General features: G+C 42.1%; 1 protein-coding gene across 7 annotated transcripts in view; it reads left to right on the plus strand.

Moving 5' to 3' along the window:
• LOC135549611 (coiled-coil domain-containing protein 126-like) overlaps positions 1-16752 on the plus strand; it is a 49067-nt gene that overhangs the window by 21996 nt on the left and 10319 nt on the right. The window contains exons 1-2 of one of the 7 annotated variants that reach the window (XM_064979733.1): positions 7214-7544; positions 7959-8046. The exons of 1 other annotated variant lie outside the window; for it this stretch is intronic. The gene's annotated coding sequence lies outside the window, so the exon portion shown is untranslated. Of the gene's footprint in view, positions 1-4953; positions 5008-5107; positions 5219-7213; positions 7545-7951; positions 8047-13457; positions 13539-16752 lie in introns of those variants that run through there. 5 more of the 7 variants (XM_064979726.1, XM_064979731.1, XM_064979729.1 and 2 more) reach the window with 5 other exon arrangements.

A 16752-nucleotide genomic window follows, 5' to 3' on the forward strand; every position in this document is an offset into this window, starting at 1 on the left:
AAAGTCGACAATCTGGCAATTGCGTTTTAATCCTTATCACATGAAGTGAAATAATTTGACAAATTATATATAAAACGTATCGGTGCTCCTTGGCCATTGGACATAAACATTACACAACAAGTTGGAAATTGCAAATTCAACAATGAGTGGTTTGGAAGGAATTAGTGGCTAACTGCAAGCATTGCAAAGCAATCACTAGCCTGCTATTCAGTGGAGTGGGTTTATGGTTCGAAGTCTGGGTTAAGGGTCATTTTCCAAGCTTAAAAGGATAAATTCAACATTGGCCATGCTGTCAATCCAGCATGAACTCTGAAAAAAACTAGCTCTGACTGGGAAAATACGTTTTGAATGGTCATCAAACTCGGAATTGCAAGTCGGGAACTCGGGCCTCTTTCTAGACCTCTGACCAAAAAATCACTAACATCATCATGATTCGACCTTGTTTAATTCCAAGTTCCCAGTTGTCTTGAAAGCACCAAAAATCCGGAGAATGCCAGACTTTGATGACAAATTTGCTCACGAAGGACCGCCGCGCCACCTTCCTGTTCAAGTGAGCACAGCACAACAAGATGAGTCCAAAAATGTATTGTATGCTGCTGCATAAATGATGTAATATGCCAGGGAGATATTATACTGTAGCTAAGAAAGTAATACTAAGTGTACAGTACAGTGCCTTCGGAAAGTATTCAGGAACCTTTACTTTTTCCACATTTTGTTAAATTACAGGCTTATTCTAAAACGGATTAAATTTAAAAAATGTCCTCAGCAATCTACAGACAGTACCTCGTAATGACAAAGCGAAAACAGGTTTATAGACATTTTTGCACATTTACCAATTTTACAGAAAAACTGAAATACCTTATTTACATAAGTATTCAGACCCTTTGCTACGAGAGCTCAGGCACATGATGTTTCCATTGATCCTCCTTGAGATGTTTCGACAACTTGATTTGAGTCCACCTGTGGTAGATTCAATTGATTGGACATGATTTGAAAAGACACACACCTGTCTATATAAGGTCCCACAGTTGACAATGCATGTCAGAGAAAAAACCAAGCCATTAGGTCGAAGGAATTGTCCGTAGACCTCAGAGACAGGATTGTGTTGAGGTACCGATCTGGGGAAGGGTACCAAAAAAATTCTGTAGCATTGAAGGACCCCAAAAACACAGTGGCCTCCATCATTCTTAAATGGAAGAAGCTTGGAACCACCAAGACTCTTTCTAGATCTGGCTGCCCGGCCAAACTGAGCAATCAGGGGGAGAAGGGCCTTGGTCAGGGAAGAGACCAAGAACCCGATGGTAACTCTGACAGAGCTCCAGAAACCTTCCAGAAGGAAAACGATCTCTGCAGGACTCCACCAATCAGGCCTTTATGGTAGAGTGACCAGACGGAAGCCACTCCTCAGTAAAAGGCACATGACAGCCCGCTTGGAGTTTCCCACAAGTCACCCAAAGACTCTCAGACCATGAGAAACAAGATGGTCTGGTCTAATGAAACCAAGATTCAAATCTTTGGCCTGAATGCCAAGCTTCACATCTGGAGGAAACCTGGCACCGTCTCTACGGTGAAGCCTGGTGGTGGCAGCATCATGCTGTGGGGATGTTTTTCAGCAGCAGGGACCGTGAGACTAGTCAGGATCAAGGGAAAGATGAACAGAGCAATGTACAGAGAGATCCTTGATGAAAACCTGCTCCAGAGCCGTTATGACCTCAGACTGGGGCAAAGGTTCACCTTCAAACAGAACAACGACCCTAAGCACACAGCCAAGACAACGCAGAAGTGGCTTCGGGACAAGTCTCTGAATGTCCCTGAGTGGCCCAGCCACAGCCCGGACTTGAACCCCATCGAACATCTCCGGATAGACCTGAAAATAGCTGTGCAGCAACGCTCCCCATCCAACCTGACAAAGCTTGAAAGGATCTGCAGAGAAGAATGGGAGATACTCCCCAAATACAGGTTTTGTTTTTGTTTTTGTTTATTTATTTATTTAACCTTTATTTCACTAGGCAAGTCAGTTAAGAACAAATTCTTATTTACAATAACAGCCTACACCTGCCGAACCCGGACGACGCTGGGCCAATTGTGCGCCGCCTTATGGGATATGTTTTAATATGTTTTACAATGAGGCTGTAACTGTCACGCCCTGACCTTAGTATTCTTTGTTTTCTTTATTATTTTGGTTAGGTCAGGGTGTGACATGGGTGATATGTGTGTTTTTGTCTTATTCTAGGGTGTTTGTACTTTCTAGGTTTTTTTGTAGATTTATGGGGTTGTTTTCATCTAGGTGTTTATGTTGGTCTATGGCTGCCTAGATTGGTTCTCAATTAGAGGCAAGTGTTTATCGTTGTCTCTGATTGGGAACCATATTTAGGCAGCCATCTTCTTTGGGTATTTCGTGGGTTATTGTCTATGTGTAGTTGCCTGTGTCAGCACTTGTTATCATAGCGTCACGGTTGTTTTGTTTTAGTGTTCTTTGTGTTTTTCGTCATTCAATAAAAGAATGGATTCACACCACGCTGCGCTTTGGTCTGCTTCTTACGACGATTGTGACAGTAAAAGTAAAGGGGTCTGAGTATTTTCCAACGGCACTATATGTTGTGTAGTATGCTGTTAGTAGCCCATGTACCTTACCATAATAATTTGGTCCCTTTTTCACCTCTTAATTTCACCTACTGTTCTCACTTGGTGGTGCACATGTAGTCTATAGCCTGTTTTAGAGAAATGTAATAATCAAATATTGTAAGAGCTTTCATTATCTGCTTATTTGCCCCCTTTATTTATCATACGGTTCTGACTTGGTGTACAGTGAGAATACTGTAAGAACAGCCCATGTTCTGAATTCTGTCGCTGTACATTTTAAATGTGCTGAACAAATAGTCATATTGACTTCGTCCGTCCTAGCTCGCTCATTAAAAGCTTAATCGAAATTACGGATTGCCTCTTATCCGCTCGTTGTCCCCTTATGCCATAGTTTGTACATCTCAATTGTCAGTAGAAACCACATTTGTTTAAAGAATTTAGACATATCAGCTGTGGGCTTTTTTAAAGGCAGAAAATGAGGCTGACTGAACTGTTTTGTTTCCAGACTAGGCTCCGCTGAGAGCCAGGTGTAGCAGTGGTAATGTGTTGGGACTGCTGTTGGGATTCTGCTGTTGGGACAGCTTTATGTATGCCTTAACAGTTTGTGGGCACCGTTTGTCACCGTTATAGTGAAAGTAATGTACTGTTTAGTGTTGTGTAGTGGCTTTGCTGGCATTCATCTAAAATCTAAATGTTTTAGTTTGCTTGATAAAATCACCACTGGATACAGAAACCGGATGAGTATCACATTCAATTTTTCAGTCATTCATTTACATGTTATGTGCTTATTTGAGTGCCACTTTAAAAAATAAGTAATATTTTCTATTTGTCAGGGTAACAAGGCCTGAGTAATTCAGCATCACAAGATATCTGTTGTACAACAAAAAGTGGCATCTGTAGTTAATTGTTCCGTTATTTGCTGTTTTGCACTGCTCACTCTAAATTCAACTACATACAGTACGAGTCAAAAATGTGGACACACCTACTCATTCAAGGGTTTTTCTTTATTTTTACTATTTTCTACATTGTAGAATAATCGTGAAGACATCAAAACTATGAGATAACACATATGGAATCATGTAGTAACCAAAAAAGTGTTAATCAACTCAAAATATATTTCACATTTGAGATTCTTTAAAGTAGCCACTCTTTTGCTTTGATGACAGCTTTGCACACTCTTGGCATTCACTCATTCTCTCAGCTTCCTTGATCTCTACTCTGGTATACACTTCACTTCTTTCCCATATTTACAGCGGTGTTCTACAGTTCTCTGCTGCACTCCAGTGTTTCATTAGAGAATTGTACTCTCCCTCTCCTGGTAGCTCTCTCGAAGTAGGCCATGTGTTCCTCCTCTCTGGTCCTCAGGTCAGAGAGAGCCCTGGTCACAGAGTTCTACACTCTACACATCAGAGGGAAACATGCACCATTAAATGAACGGAATACATCTATAATGAGACTAATTTAATATCTGTTTAAGATCTCTATAGGATATATATGATCTATAACAGGGTTTCCCAACCCTCTCCTCGGGCCCCCTCGGACACAATTTTTGTTTTGTTTTAATCCTAAACTGGCATACCTGATTCAATAAGTCAACTAATCATCAAGCCTTTGACTAATTAAATGAGGTGTGCCAGTTTAGGGGTAAAACAAAAATGTGAAATGTCTGGGGGGAGGCCCGAGGAGAGGGTTGGAAAACACTGATCTATAGATTTCAGAGTCTCGCTTGGCCATCCTTCCAAATCGCGTACATAAGAAATTTGTGCTTCTGAGGCTCGACATTCCAAAGAAAACAGTCGTAATGATGTCCCCCAAAGTCTCCTATAGCTAGGTCGGGTTCTGACCTGTACTGTAGGTCCACAGGCTTTCTCATACACATGCTCTTGGAAGGCTCCGGGATGTTGAGACAACAGGACAGAAAGAAGTGGGGCAAACACGCAAACATACACACACGCACACACACACACACAGACGCACACACACACAGACGCACACACACACACAGACGCACACACACACGTAGTTAGTCAAGAGTAACAATTAGACATCTCATATAGTGTATCTACGGCTGAGATTATACTCCTAGATAGACTGAGATGTCTATACTGTAATTCATCATGTGCCTTTCTCTTGTCAATGAGTCTGTGATGCTGCCTGGAGGTCTCACCTGCCCCGCTGTCATCCAGTGTACCTGTCATGCAGTGTACCTGTCATCCAGTGTACCTGTCAGCCAGGGAGCTGAACCCCATTATACCCCCATGGCTGCGTATGCAAAGTCCCTGCCGACCCCGGGCCTCCCGTTGCACCCTAGTCTTCACCAGTGTCTGGTGGGCGGAGCAAGGATGGCCACACCCACAGGTGTAGGTGGCTCCGGAACCCAGAGCAGGAAGTGCCTGAGGACAGGAGAGGACAAAGAGATGAGAGGTAGGTCAATGTAGCCTCACCCTGATCCTATACAACACTCAGCAACTACTTTTAACACAGCAAATTGGAAGGCTGGGTGAATAGAAGGAATATTATAACAATGCCTCAGTGCCTCAGCGAGGGACAACAGAGACACTCATTTCCCACTCATTTGTTCTGTGATTTCACTCTGCAACTTGCAGCTGCAGCGTACATGCTGCGACCCGTTCAGGTGAGCGTACTGGTAGGCGGAACACTGTCACCCTTAAACCCAGCATGGTAGCGCAATCGGTCTTTCCAAAAGGAACCTCCTCAAAGTCTGTCTGATGTGGTTTGTATCTGGAGGGGTTCAACCCAAGTGTAGCGATTAAGAGGGATAGCTAGAGTGATGCTTGAACCACTGACCATGCAATTCCTGAGTAAACATACCTCCTCCTCAGCCATAAAGATTCAGACCTCTTTGAGGAGGCCATAGCGCTATTACATTTTCGAGGCTGCACAATTCTTAATGAACCAATCAGTGTTGTGTTAGAGATGGATGATGTTGTTAAAGTGTACCTGTGTGTGCAGAAGCAAGGTGTCTCTGGGCCGATCAGTTTAGTCTATTCCCCCTGGCCTTCCAAAGCTCACGTACAGCCTGCTGTGTAGTCGATGGGGAAACACTGTTCTTTTATACTCGTCATATTCCTCTGGGGGAGAATATAGTCTGCCGCCATCGTCTTCACCCACAATCCTAAAACACAACAACATCTGCCAAAGCACTGGGGTATGATTACTAGTTCTGATCATTGAGTACCCAGATTCTGCAAAGTATGCCTTCCCTCCTCAAATGAAATACTGATACGAAAGGAGTATCCAATATATCCAATAGGTAGCCTAGTGGTTAGAGTGTTGGACTGGTAACCGAAAGGTTGCAAGATTGAATCCCAGAGCTGACCAGATAAAAATCTGTCATTCTGCCCCTGAACAAGGCAGTTAACTCACTGTTCCTAGGCTGTCAATGAAAGTAAGAATTTGTTCTTAACTGACTTGCCTAGTTAATTAAAGGTAAAAATATGGTAGACTATTAGACATTCACACCACAGGAGGCTGCTGAGGGGAGAGTGGCTCATGCAAATGGCCATTTATGAGCCGTTCTTCCCTCAGCAGCCTCCTCTGGTGTGAATGTCTAATAGTCCACCATATAGGATAGTACTTTGGCATCATTATTCTATTCCACTGATTCAGCTCGTCATTACCACGAGCCCGTTCTCCCCAATTAAGGTGCCACCAACCTCCTGTGATTCACTCTCCAAAGCTCATGGTCTCAACTTTATAATTTTTCACCTATGTAGTCCAATTAGATTGATCTGCTGATAAATGGAAGGAAACAAGGAATGGAGGGAGGAAGGCTGTAAAATACACTGACTCCAAACAAAATGGACTTGGTGAAATTTTACATACAAGGGATGTGTGCACTGTCTAAGTTGTCTGAACTGAAGGCAAACATAACAAAGCAAATGGGTTTACAAAGTCAGTGAGGTGACTCAGAGGGAAATTCCAGCAGTAATCCAGGATGAATATAATCCTAGAATACATTTTATTTGGCAAAACAAACATTCTGTACTCTTCGATGGAGTCTTGTCAAGACATCATCTCAATCACTCAAGTTTTTAGATACTGTTTAAACTACATTTTGTTGTAAAATCCCTTTGCTCCTCCTGTGCTCACATACGGTTCAGCACATGGCGTCCACGTTGCTAAGCAATGGGAACGGTCTCTACCAATGGTCTCTGCGCCTTCCCCCCTTTCATTTCTCCCGCCATTGATTTAGGATTGTAGGTGCAGGTACCTTGATTTACCTATACCTCATCTACCAGTCGGTCAAATAAGCCATCTAATAATTCCTTTCCAAAACGCTTACACTGTTTTGAATTTGAACTTGTTTAATGTTTTTTTCTTCTCAATTTAGCGCCGTGATTGTCTTGTTTTGCACACTTTGTACAAAATAAGCTCTTTAAGCTCAAAAAGAAGCTCTTTATTAGCTAGCTATAACTGACATGTTCATGCATCGCCACCCAGGATCAAACTGACCATGATTGAACCATTTGGGTGGTCTTAACCAATCATAGCACAGTATGATATGGCGGTAAAATGCATCCAATTACAATTCAGTATGTTTACACATGTGACTATTACAGTGATGATAAGGAAGAATGAGCACACTGGACTCATTGACCAAACACTTGCATGCATGTTTATGAGCAATAAATTTCCCACAAATCCCTACGGCAAACAGTGAATCGTGATGACGCAAAACACAACACGAGGAGAAACCGGCTGAACTCGCGAACGAATAAAAAATACATCCAAGACATGCAAACAATTATACAATGCAAGTTTTACTTCCGAATTGAATATTTGTTTCAGTTACATTACTTATGAAGATTATTGAATAGTTAGAAGCCGTACTAGCAGAATTTCTATATCTGCCCTGTGCACTCATCTGTTCTCGGTTTTGGAATGGGATTGCAGACTGACGTTTTGAACAGCAGAGTGACTCAAACGAACAAATCCAGGTAATATAACGTTCATTTGTTTTTATAAGGATTTGATAAAAGGAAATTAAATACTGTTTGAGTTGTGAGACAACTTTGTGGATGTCTGATTTGACACTGGGGCAGCTATCCTGTTCGATAACTGTCAAGACTAGCTAGCGCGAGCCATATTTACGTCATGCACGATATCAACAAGCTAGGCTAGCAGCTAACTAACTGCCTGAGCACTGGAAGCTAGTTATCTATAGCTAGATTTCTAGAAAACTGCCTGACTAACGGTTAAGATAACAACTCTCTACTAATATCAAGCTGAAATGTATGTCTTTGTCAAACGGTTATAAAGTATGAGTTATTAGTATGTCTTTGGGCTCAAAGTTGAGTCTTGAGGTTATTTTATATCAAATCAGTCATCAAATTTGTGACTCGAGTCCACAGCTCTGGAAAATACTAATATTAATGGATGATGGCAGTGGGAAACCAAACTAATAGATTGCAGTCTCCTTGTCCATAAACTGCTTTCAAGGTAAGGACACAAATATTTTGTTTACTCTCTCTTTAGAATAGATCTGGAAGAAAATCCTGCTTGCTCTCCAGGGGGTTGGCCAACCCTGATATATGTTTCTAGTGCTGGGTGTTTGAAAATGTTCTTGTTATAACAATTAATTTGTCAAAATCACCCATCCTTAAAGAAAAATCTAATGAATATCAATATTTAGGTGGTTTATGCCTACTAGTTGAAGATCCTTGCCATCATCTGACTCTACATACACCAAGTATGATGTGTTTATGAGTTGAGTCCACCTACCATCTCTACCTAGCATGTGCACACTATTAAAATGTCAAATTTATATTTGAGGCCTGTGGCATTTAATATCCAATGCTTATTTGTAGGACTTATTCAAAACTGTCTGTGAATGGCTGCAAAAATACATAGCCTCGTGTAATTCATTTTCACAGACAAGTTGGCATATCAGATTTCAAATATGTAATTATTTTTTATTTATTTTTATTTCACCTTTATTTAACCAGGTAGGCTAGTGAGAACAGGTTCTCATTTTCAACTGCGACCTGGCCAAGATAAAGCATAGCAGTGTGAACAGACAACACAGAGTTACACATGGAGTAAACAATAAACAAGTCAATAACACAGTAGAAAAGAAAGAGTCTATATATACATTGTGTACAAAAGGCATGAGGAGGTAGGCAAATAATTACAATTTTGCAGATTACACTGGAATGATAAATGATCAGATGGTCATGTACAGGTAGAGATATTGGTGTGCAAAAGAGTAGAAAAGTAAATAAATAAAAACAGTATGGGGATGAGGTAGGTAAAATTGGGTGGGCTATTTACCGATAAGACTATGTATAGCTGCAGCGATCGGTTAACTGCTCAGATAGCAGATGTTTGAAGTTGGTGAGGGAGATAAAAGTCTCCAACTTCAGCAAAAAAAATTTTTTTTTTTTGCAATTCGTTCCAGTCACAGGCAGCAGAGAACTGGAAAGAAAGGCGGCCAAATGAGGTGTTGGCTTTAGGGATGATCAGTGAGATACACCTGCTGGAGTGCGTGCTACGGGTGGGTGTTGCCATCGTGACCAGTGAACTGAGATAAGGCGGAGCTTTACCTAGCATGGACTTGTAGATGACCTGGAACCAGTGGGTCTGGCGACGAATATGTAGTGATGGCCAGCCGACAAGAGCATACAGGTCGCAGTGGTGGGTGGTATAAGGTGCTTTAGTGACAAAACGGATGGCACTGTGATAAACTGCATCCAGTTTGCTGAGTAGAGTGTTGGAAGCTATTTTGTAGATGACGTCGCAGAAGTCGAGGATCGGTAGGATAGTCAGTTTTACTAGAGTAAGTTTGGCGGCGTGAGTGAAAGAGGCTTTGTTGCGGAATAGAAAGCCGACTCTAGATTTGATTTTTGACTGGAGATGTTTGATATGAGTCTGGAAGGAGAGTTTACAGTCTAGCCAGACACCTAGGTACTTATAGATGTCCACATATTCAAGGTCGGAACCATCCAGGGTGGTGATACTAGTCAGGCGTGCGGGTGCAGGCAGCGAACGGTTGAAAAGCATGCATTTGGTTTTACTAGCGTTTAAGAGCAGTTGGAGGCCACGGAAGGAGTGTTGTATGGCATTGAAGCTCGTTTGGAGGTTAGATAGCACAGTGTCCAAGGACGGGCCGGAAGTATATAGAATGGTGTCGTCTGCGTAGAGGTGGATCAGGGAAATGCCCGCAGAAAGAGCAACATCATTGATATATACAGAGAAAAGAGTCGGCCCGAGAATTGAACCCTGTGGCACCGGAAAGCATGCCCTCCGATTTGACACACTGAACTCTGTCTGCAAAGTAGTTGGTGAACCAGGAAAGGCAGTCATCAGAAAAACCGAGGCTACTGAGTGCCGATAAGAATATGGTGATTGACAGAGTCGAAAACCTTGGCAAGGTCGATGAAGACGGCTGCACAGTACTGTCTTTTATCGATGGCCGTTATGATATCGTTTAGTACCTTGAGCGTGGCTGAGGTGCACCCGTGACCGGCTCGGAAACCAGATTGCACAGCGGAGAAGGTACGGTGTGATTCAAGATGGTCAGTGACCTGTTTGTTGACTTGACTTTCGAAGACCTTAGATAGGCAGGGCAGGATGGATATAGGTCTGTAATAGTTTGGGTCCACGGTGTCTCCCCCTTTGAAGAGGGGGATGACTGGCAGGTTTCCAATCCTTGGGGATCTCAGACGATATGAAAGAGAGGTTGAACAGGCTGGTAATAGGGGTTGCGACAATGGCGGCAGATAGTTTCAGAAATAGAGGGTCCAGATTGTCAAGCCCAGCTGATTTGTACGGGTCCAGGTTTTGCAGCTCTTTCAGAACATCTGCTATCTGGATTTGGGTAAAGGAGAACCTGGAGAGGCTTGGGCGAGTAGCTGCGGGGGGGGCGAAGCTGTTGGCCGAGGTTGGAGTAGCCAGGCGGAAGGCATGGCCAGCCGTTGAGAAATGCTTGTTGAAGTTTTCGATAATCATGGATTTATCGGTGGTGACCGTGTTACCTAGCCTCAGTGCAGTGGGCAGCTGGGAGGAGGTGCTCTTGTTCTCCATGGACTTCACAGTGTCCCAGAACTTTTTGGAGTTGGAGCTACAGAATGCAAATTTCTGCCTGAAGAAACTGGCCTTAGCTTTCCTGACTGACTGCGTGTATTGGTTCCTGACTTCCCTGAACAGTTGCATATCGCAGTGACTATTCGATGCTATTGCAGTCCGCCACAGGATGTTTTTGTGCTGGTTGAGGGCAGTCAGGTCTGGAGTGAACCAAGGGCTATATCTGTTCTTAGTTAACACACTATACAAATGGACACATTAGAAAAATAAAAGCATTACTTTTCAATGCATGAGAAGAGGGTCAAATGCGTGTCTCACGGCCAATGAGTGAGAGTTGGCAGCTCTGATAACAATGCTTGACAGACATCAAATTGTATTTGTCACATGCTTTGTAGACTAACAGTGAAATGCTTACTTACTGTTCCTTTTACAACAATGCAGGGTTAAAGACCACAGTAAATTTGTTTTCAGTTTGGATATTGGTTTGATATTTAGAGTTTGCTCATCAATACCTCTTTGACGGGAGGTCCAAGGATGATAAGGGTGATACATCTAGAATCAGATGACAATAGAGAGCAAGGTACAGCCAAAATGTTGTTTACTTCGTTTTCAAAGTGACCATGTTAGTTTCAATGGTTGAATTTTACACTCTGGTGGCTAAGGGACCGTCTTAAAAGTGCAATCAGCCAAACCTGCTGTTTAGAGAAACTACATTTTTGTCTCAATTAAATTATCTAGAGATCAACTATGTTTTTACCTTTTTAAGAGAGGTCAAGGAACCCACCGCACTTGTCTGTAGATCATATTGACAGTGAACTATTGCAAACTAGACCTACTACAGGAAATAATGTAAAATCTGTGAAATGAAAAACGCCAATTCTAATTCTATGGAGGAGGGACGTCAGTGACCAACTAAGTTATTTTAGATGTATATGTCATTTGGATTGGCAGCTATTGAAAATTAGATCTGTACATTAATTAATAACCACAGCTGTACTAGGGGAAATATTTTTTAAATATAAATCACAGGTGAGGAATTTTGAAAAAATAAAAGCTGTACCTTTTGATGAGAGAGGTCGAGGAACCCAATACACTTGTATGTTAATCTGTAACTCATAGACAGTGAGCTGTTGAAAATATCAGGAAATATTAATGAAAAATTGAGCGAATTGACGAGCGAAGTCCAAATATCGAAAGTAAAAACACATTTACTGTGGTGAGTTAAAGATAAACTAAAAATATAAATAGTGACACGGTAAATAACAAATAACATGGCTATATATAGGGAGTACAAGCATTGAGTCGATATGCAGGAGTACGAACGAGGTAATTGTGACTAGCAGCAGCATATGTGGACAGCATATCTTATCGCATCCTTCCCCTGCACATGCCCTCTTTTTGTATGAACACTAACATAAGTGGAACAGACTTGCTGTCCAAAGTTGATATTGTGCTTTTGTAAAGAACAATGTAGGGTAGACTTCCGGACGATAACGATATATCACTCTATACCGTACCAAACCTTTTATGAGCCTTTCAAATTTTAAAGAATGACATAATATTGCTTTTAACCATATAGAAACAGAAAGGGGGCATTGCACATGTTTTTACTTCCGGGGTTAAAACTGTTCAAACATTGAACATAAACAAAGGTACATGGAGTAAAATTAAATACAAAAATATTTAAAGTACTCAGGATGTAAAGAAAATGACAACGTTTTTCACCCTTTCAGGGCAAATATGAAAAGTGCAGTCTTTTTTTCAGCATAACACTGGTCATTATGAATTCAAGTTATAAACCTTTTCAAACTAACTTCTTCACGCATTAACCAGAGACTGTATGTTTCTCAGTTCACCATGTAACAAGTCACTGCAATTCAGTGCCGTGTCAGGAACACCAGCCTGTTGACAGTTTCTTGCTTCAAAGTTGCCCTATGGCATGTGAACACATTGCCCCCAGTTCTAAATGCTCTCTGAGGGCCAATTTGTGGCAGGGATGCATAGATATTTCTTTGTCTGACAACTCACTTGTGAGAAGTTGGATGCGTGGACTCGCCACCACTCCAATGGATCAGCCTCACTGTCTGCTGCCATCATCAAAGTGTAGCTGTCCAGCTCTTGCTCAATGACCTGTCTCAGTGTTCTTAAGGAAGGTGCACGACTGGTTTTCTTTAAAAAAAGGCACCAAGGCTCTTGGACTTATTTATTGATTGTGGAGCAGTGGCAGCTTCTTTCTCACTCTGGTCCTCTTCAAGAGAGAAGTCTCCCACGGCTGTGTTCCCTACCAGGAGGGCTTCTGTCTCGGAGGCAGCTCTCACATTCACCTCCACCAGCTTCTCAGCGGTCATGTAGAGGTGGTCATGAACCTTGGGTCCAGAAAGGTAGCCATGGTGAGCAGCTCTCCTGTTTCAGGGTCGGTGTATTTGTCATTCAGGTAATTGAGGACTATCATCTTAATCTCTCGGATCAGTTTGGCTTTGCCCTCATTTGATTTCAGAACCTTCCTCTTGACGATATGGAGGACGGGCTTCAGATAGGACACACTCATGTATGTCTCTCCTGACAGGGCATCTGTGAAGTCCTGGAGAGGCGTAAGTGCTGCCGTGACAGATTCTAAGACCTCAATGTTTTGCCAGGAGTGTGCAAGTTACTGTGTTTTTTTGTTTGCTGCCAGGACTTGTGTGAGGGCCTTTTCCTGCTCCAGGACTCTCTCCATCATCGGCAGGTGACATCCCCACCTTGTCGGGGATTCTGTGATGGGCTTGTGGAGGGGCAGGCTCGGTTTATCCTGTACACTTATCAGGGCCTTCTGCTTCTTCCAACTATAGGAAAATGTGCTGACCACTTTCTTCACACACCTATGAAAACCGGAGGTTCATTTTGGACACTCCTCTCTAAAAAATAAAAAGGTGAACAATTATTACATATGAATCACAATTATTCAATAGCAATAACTTGGCATCTGCTGTAATTGCCATTTACAGAATGGATACTTGGCGTGATTACAAATTTAATCCATCTATAGATCTACATACAGCTCTTGCGATTAAGAGAGATATGTTCCTTTAGAAAATGGGATCATTTATTGAGTAGGCTATTTATTATTGAAAGAGGATAGATTCATATATGGAAACCATAGGCCAATGTATCAATTCTAAATGAAATGGAAAGGGGGGTACCTAGTCAGTTGTACAACTGAATGCATTCTACTGAAATGTGAAAAGCTGTAACGGCTTTCTTCCTGGGAAGGAGAGTCGGACCAAAACGCAGCGTGGTTATGGTTAAACATCTTTAATAAAGACGAATACCGAGAAAACACTACAAATATACAGAACAATAAATGTGAAAACCGAAAACAGTCCTGTGTGGTGAAACAAACACAGACACGGAAATAATCACCCACAAAAACCCAACACAAAACAGGCTACCTAAATATGGTTCCCAATCGGAGACAATGACTAACACCTGTCTCTGATTGAGAACCATATCAGGCCAAACACAGGAACAGACCAACTAGACACATAACATAGAACGGCCACCCAGCTCACGTCCTGACCAACACTAAAACAAGGAAAACACCCAAGAACTATGGTCAGAACGTGACAAAAGCAATGTAACCCATGTAATGTTTGGGTATTGCACACATTTACAAAATATTATAGGTTACTAGTCCAATGCTCTAACCACTAGGCTTCCTGCTGCCCCAGCTATAACTTTAAACAGAGATAAGGAATACAATAGTATACTGCATTTAAGTTGTTGTTTTTAAGTTATGTTATTTTTCTACTTAGTTCTGTGTTTTGGACATTGAAACATACCAATAACAATGTAGACTGTGCCCGAAACACCCTCGTCTTGTCCATTTGTTCAGCGCCAATGCTTTGACCATGTTCGATCTGCTGTTGGTAGTCATGCATACTTGACGCAACTCTTTTAAGCCCCAGGATGAAAGTGCCTCCCTCAACTCAGCTGCAATTATTTCTCAGGTGTGGTCATCTGGGAAATAAGAGGTCTGAAGGCATTTTCTTTGCAGCTTCCAGTTGTTGTCAATGTAATGAATCGTGAGGCTAATGTATGGCTCTGTGGTCCGGCTTGACCATAAGTTGGCAGTGATGGAGAAGAATGCCGCATTATCGATTCCGTTGGCAACTCTGTCACAACATTCTGTGTAGAGTTCTGGTAGACCTGTTTTGCTGAAGTATTTACGGCTCGGGATCTCGAATCTTGGGTCTAGAGTTCGAATCAACTTTCTGAAACTGTCTTAATCCAGTGTTTGAATCGATTCCATGTCTTTCGCAGTGTGATATGTAATTGCACTCGTTATCTCATTCCACTTGTTGCTCTTCTTGTCATAGGGACTACCACTAATGAATGATGCGTTGAGTGGTAGCTGAGTGCAGGTCTGGCTTGAAGATGTCTTGGGACTTGCTCCGCTGTTCCGGGGTTTGTTGCATGTATTCTGGTAGATTCTTCATATTCGTGCACATGCAGGGTTTTCAAGTGGTGAAAAAGATTGCTGTTTCCACCTTTGGCTAGCACAATGCATCGACACAATTTACACAGTACTGTTTGTTGGTCGAGTTCGGATATCTTAAAGCCAACCCAGTTCCAAACGACAGAGGAGGCCCCCTTTTCTAGAACCAATTATCCGCCGTCCTGGCAAAATCCATATCACGGCACAACGTCATCCCGGTATTCACGTTGATACCGGTATACCCGCCCACCCCTCGTTTGTTTATGAATCAATTTACTACTACAGTGCATGATTACAATTTATTATGCCTAGATATCAACATGAAGTCCCCCCCTTCATCCAGGAAACCACATATTCCCATGAAAGAACTAAGAGATGGATAAGGACCTTTGCACTCTCATCTATTGTTGTAAGGAACGTCATGCAATAAAATAGCCATGTCACAAAATGCTAGTTAGTCTCCGAGCATTTTGTGGCTCTAGGGCTTATAACATGGCTATTTCAATGTATTGTCTTTCCTAGCCCAATATTGGACTAAAGGAGCCAAACCGTAAATCCGTACCACAAGCGATGCGTATTCATGTTCAGACAGAGCGCCGCGGTGCTTAACTAAACTCGCCCCTCAGGAAGATACCTTTGTCCGATGACTCTTATGTGTAATAGAACTAAGAGTCATGATCAGAGGCTAAGCCGTTCCTAGCTAGCAGATTGTAACGGGCTGATGTGATGCTCCGTTGGATAGGTACTGTTTGGCGTAGCACCGAGAATTTTCATCCATCCTTGACTTGCCGATACAATCTTCGTTCTCGATTCAGCCAAACGTGTATCTTCTAAAATGTCCGTTTCCAGTTGCATGTGGTTCGTGTGAATTTAGAAAATGCTCTTCTTAAAATAAATGTTTTGCTCCATAAAGTAATCCAACAATTTATACCACCGCATTTTCTCAATTCAAATGACTGGACATAACAGAAGATAACAACAACATGATTGGTTAACAACAAGAACAAAGATCATTTCGCCAAGTTTGGTTGAAAATTCTTTGTGCTAAGCCAAACAGTGCATATCCTTTAATGGCTAGCATCATATTCGCCCGTTACATTCTGCTAGTTAGGCCGTTCCAGTTCCTATGGCCACTCTGTGAGGCTTAACGGTAGCTTGTCATCACCGCCCCCCCCCACCCCAAGTTGTTTTGCCTGCTATACTGTTGTACGTATCAGTGTGGCCGATACCATAGAGGTCACAGGAAAGGGCATGTGTGTGAGACAGTACACTGAACCTGAGCTTCTCTTGTTGTTCTTTTCATAATTTATTCCCCTCCGTTCAGTGTCCCTCATCCCTTATCTACTCCCTCAATAGGATGTGCCACTCCCACACTCATGAGACAGCAGAGAAATAATTAAAGCACATGCGGCTATTCTGTTTTGAGAGGTTAACAAAGAAATCATTATTCCTATGTTTAATTTAGAGTTATTAATGTAGCTTTAGTTATTCTACAAACATTGGGCTATATGTTTAGATGTAAATTTAATGTGATGATTTGAAAAAAGTTGCTTGAAAGACATGAACTCTGCTTGGTTTTTTGCACAGTCACTCATTCACAATTTGACAAGCACATGATAATGCCTAGAATTTCACGGCGGCATCCCCTT

Source organism: Oncorhynchus masou, chromosome 12, assembly GCF_036934945.1.
Source record: "Oncorhynchus masou masou isolate Uvic2021 chromosome 12, UVic_Omas_1.1, whole genome shotgun sequence".
NCBI lineage: Eukaryota > Metazoa > Chordata > Actinopteri > Salmoniformes > Salmonidae > Oncorhynchus > Oncorhynchus masou.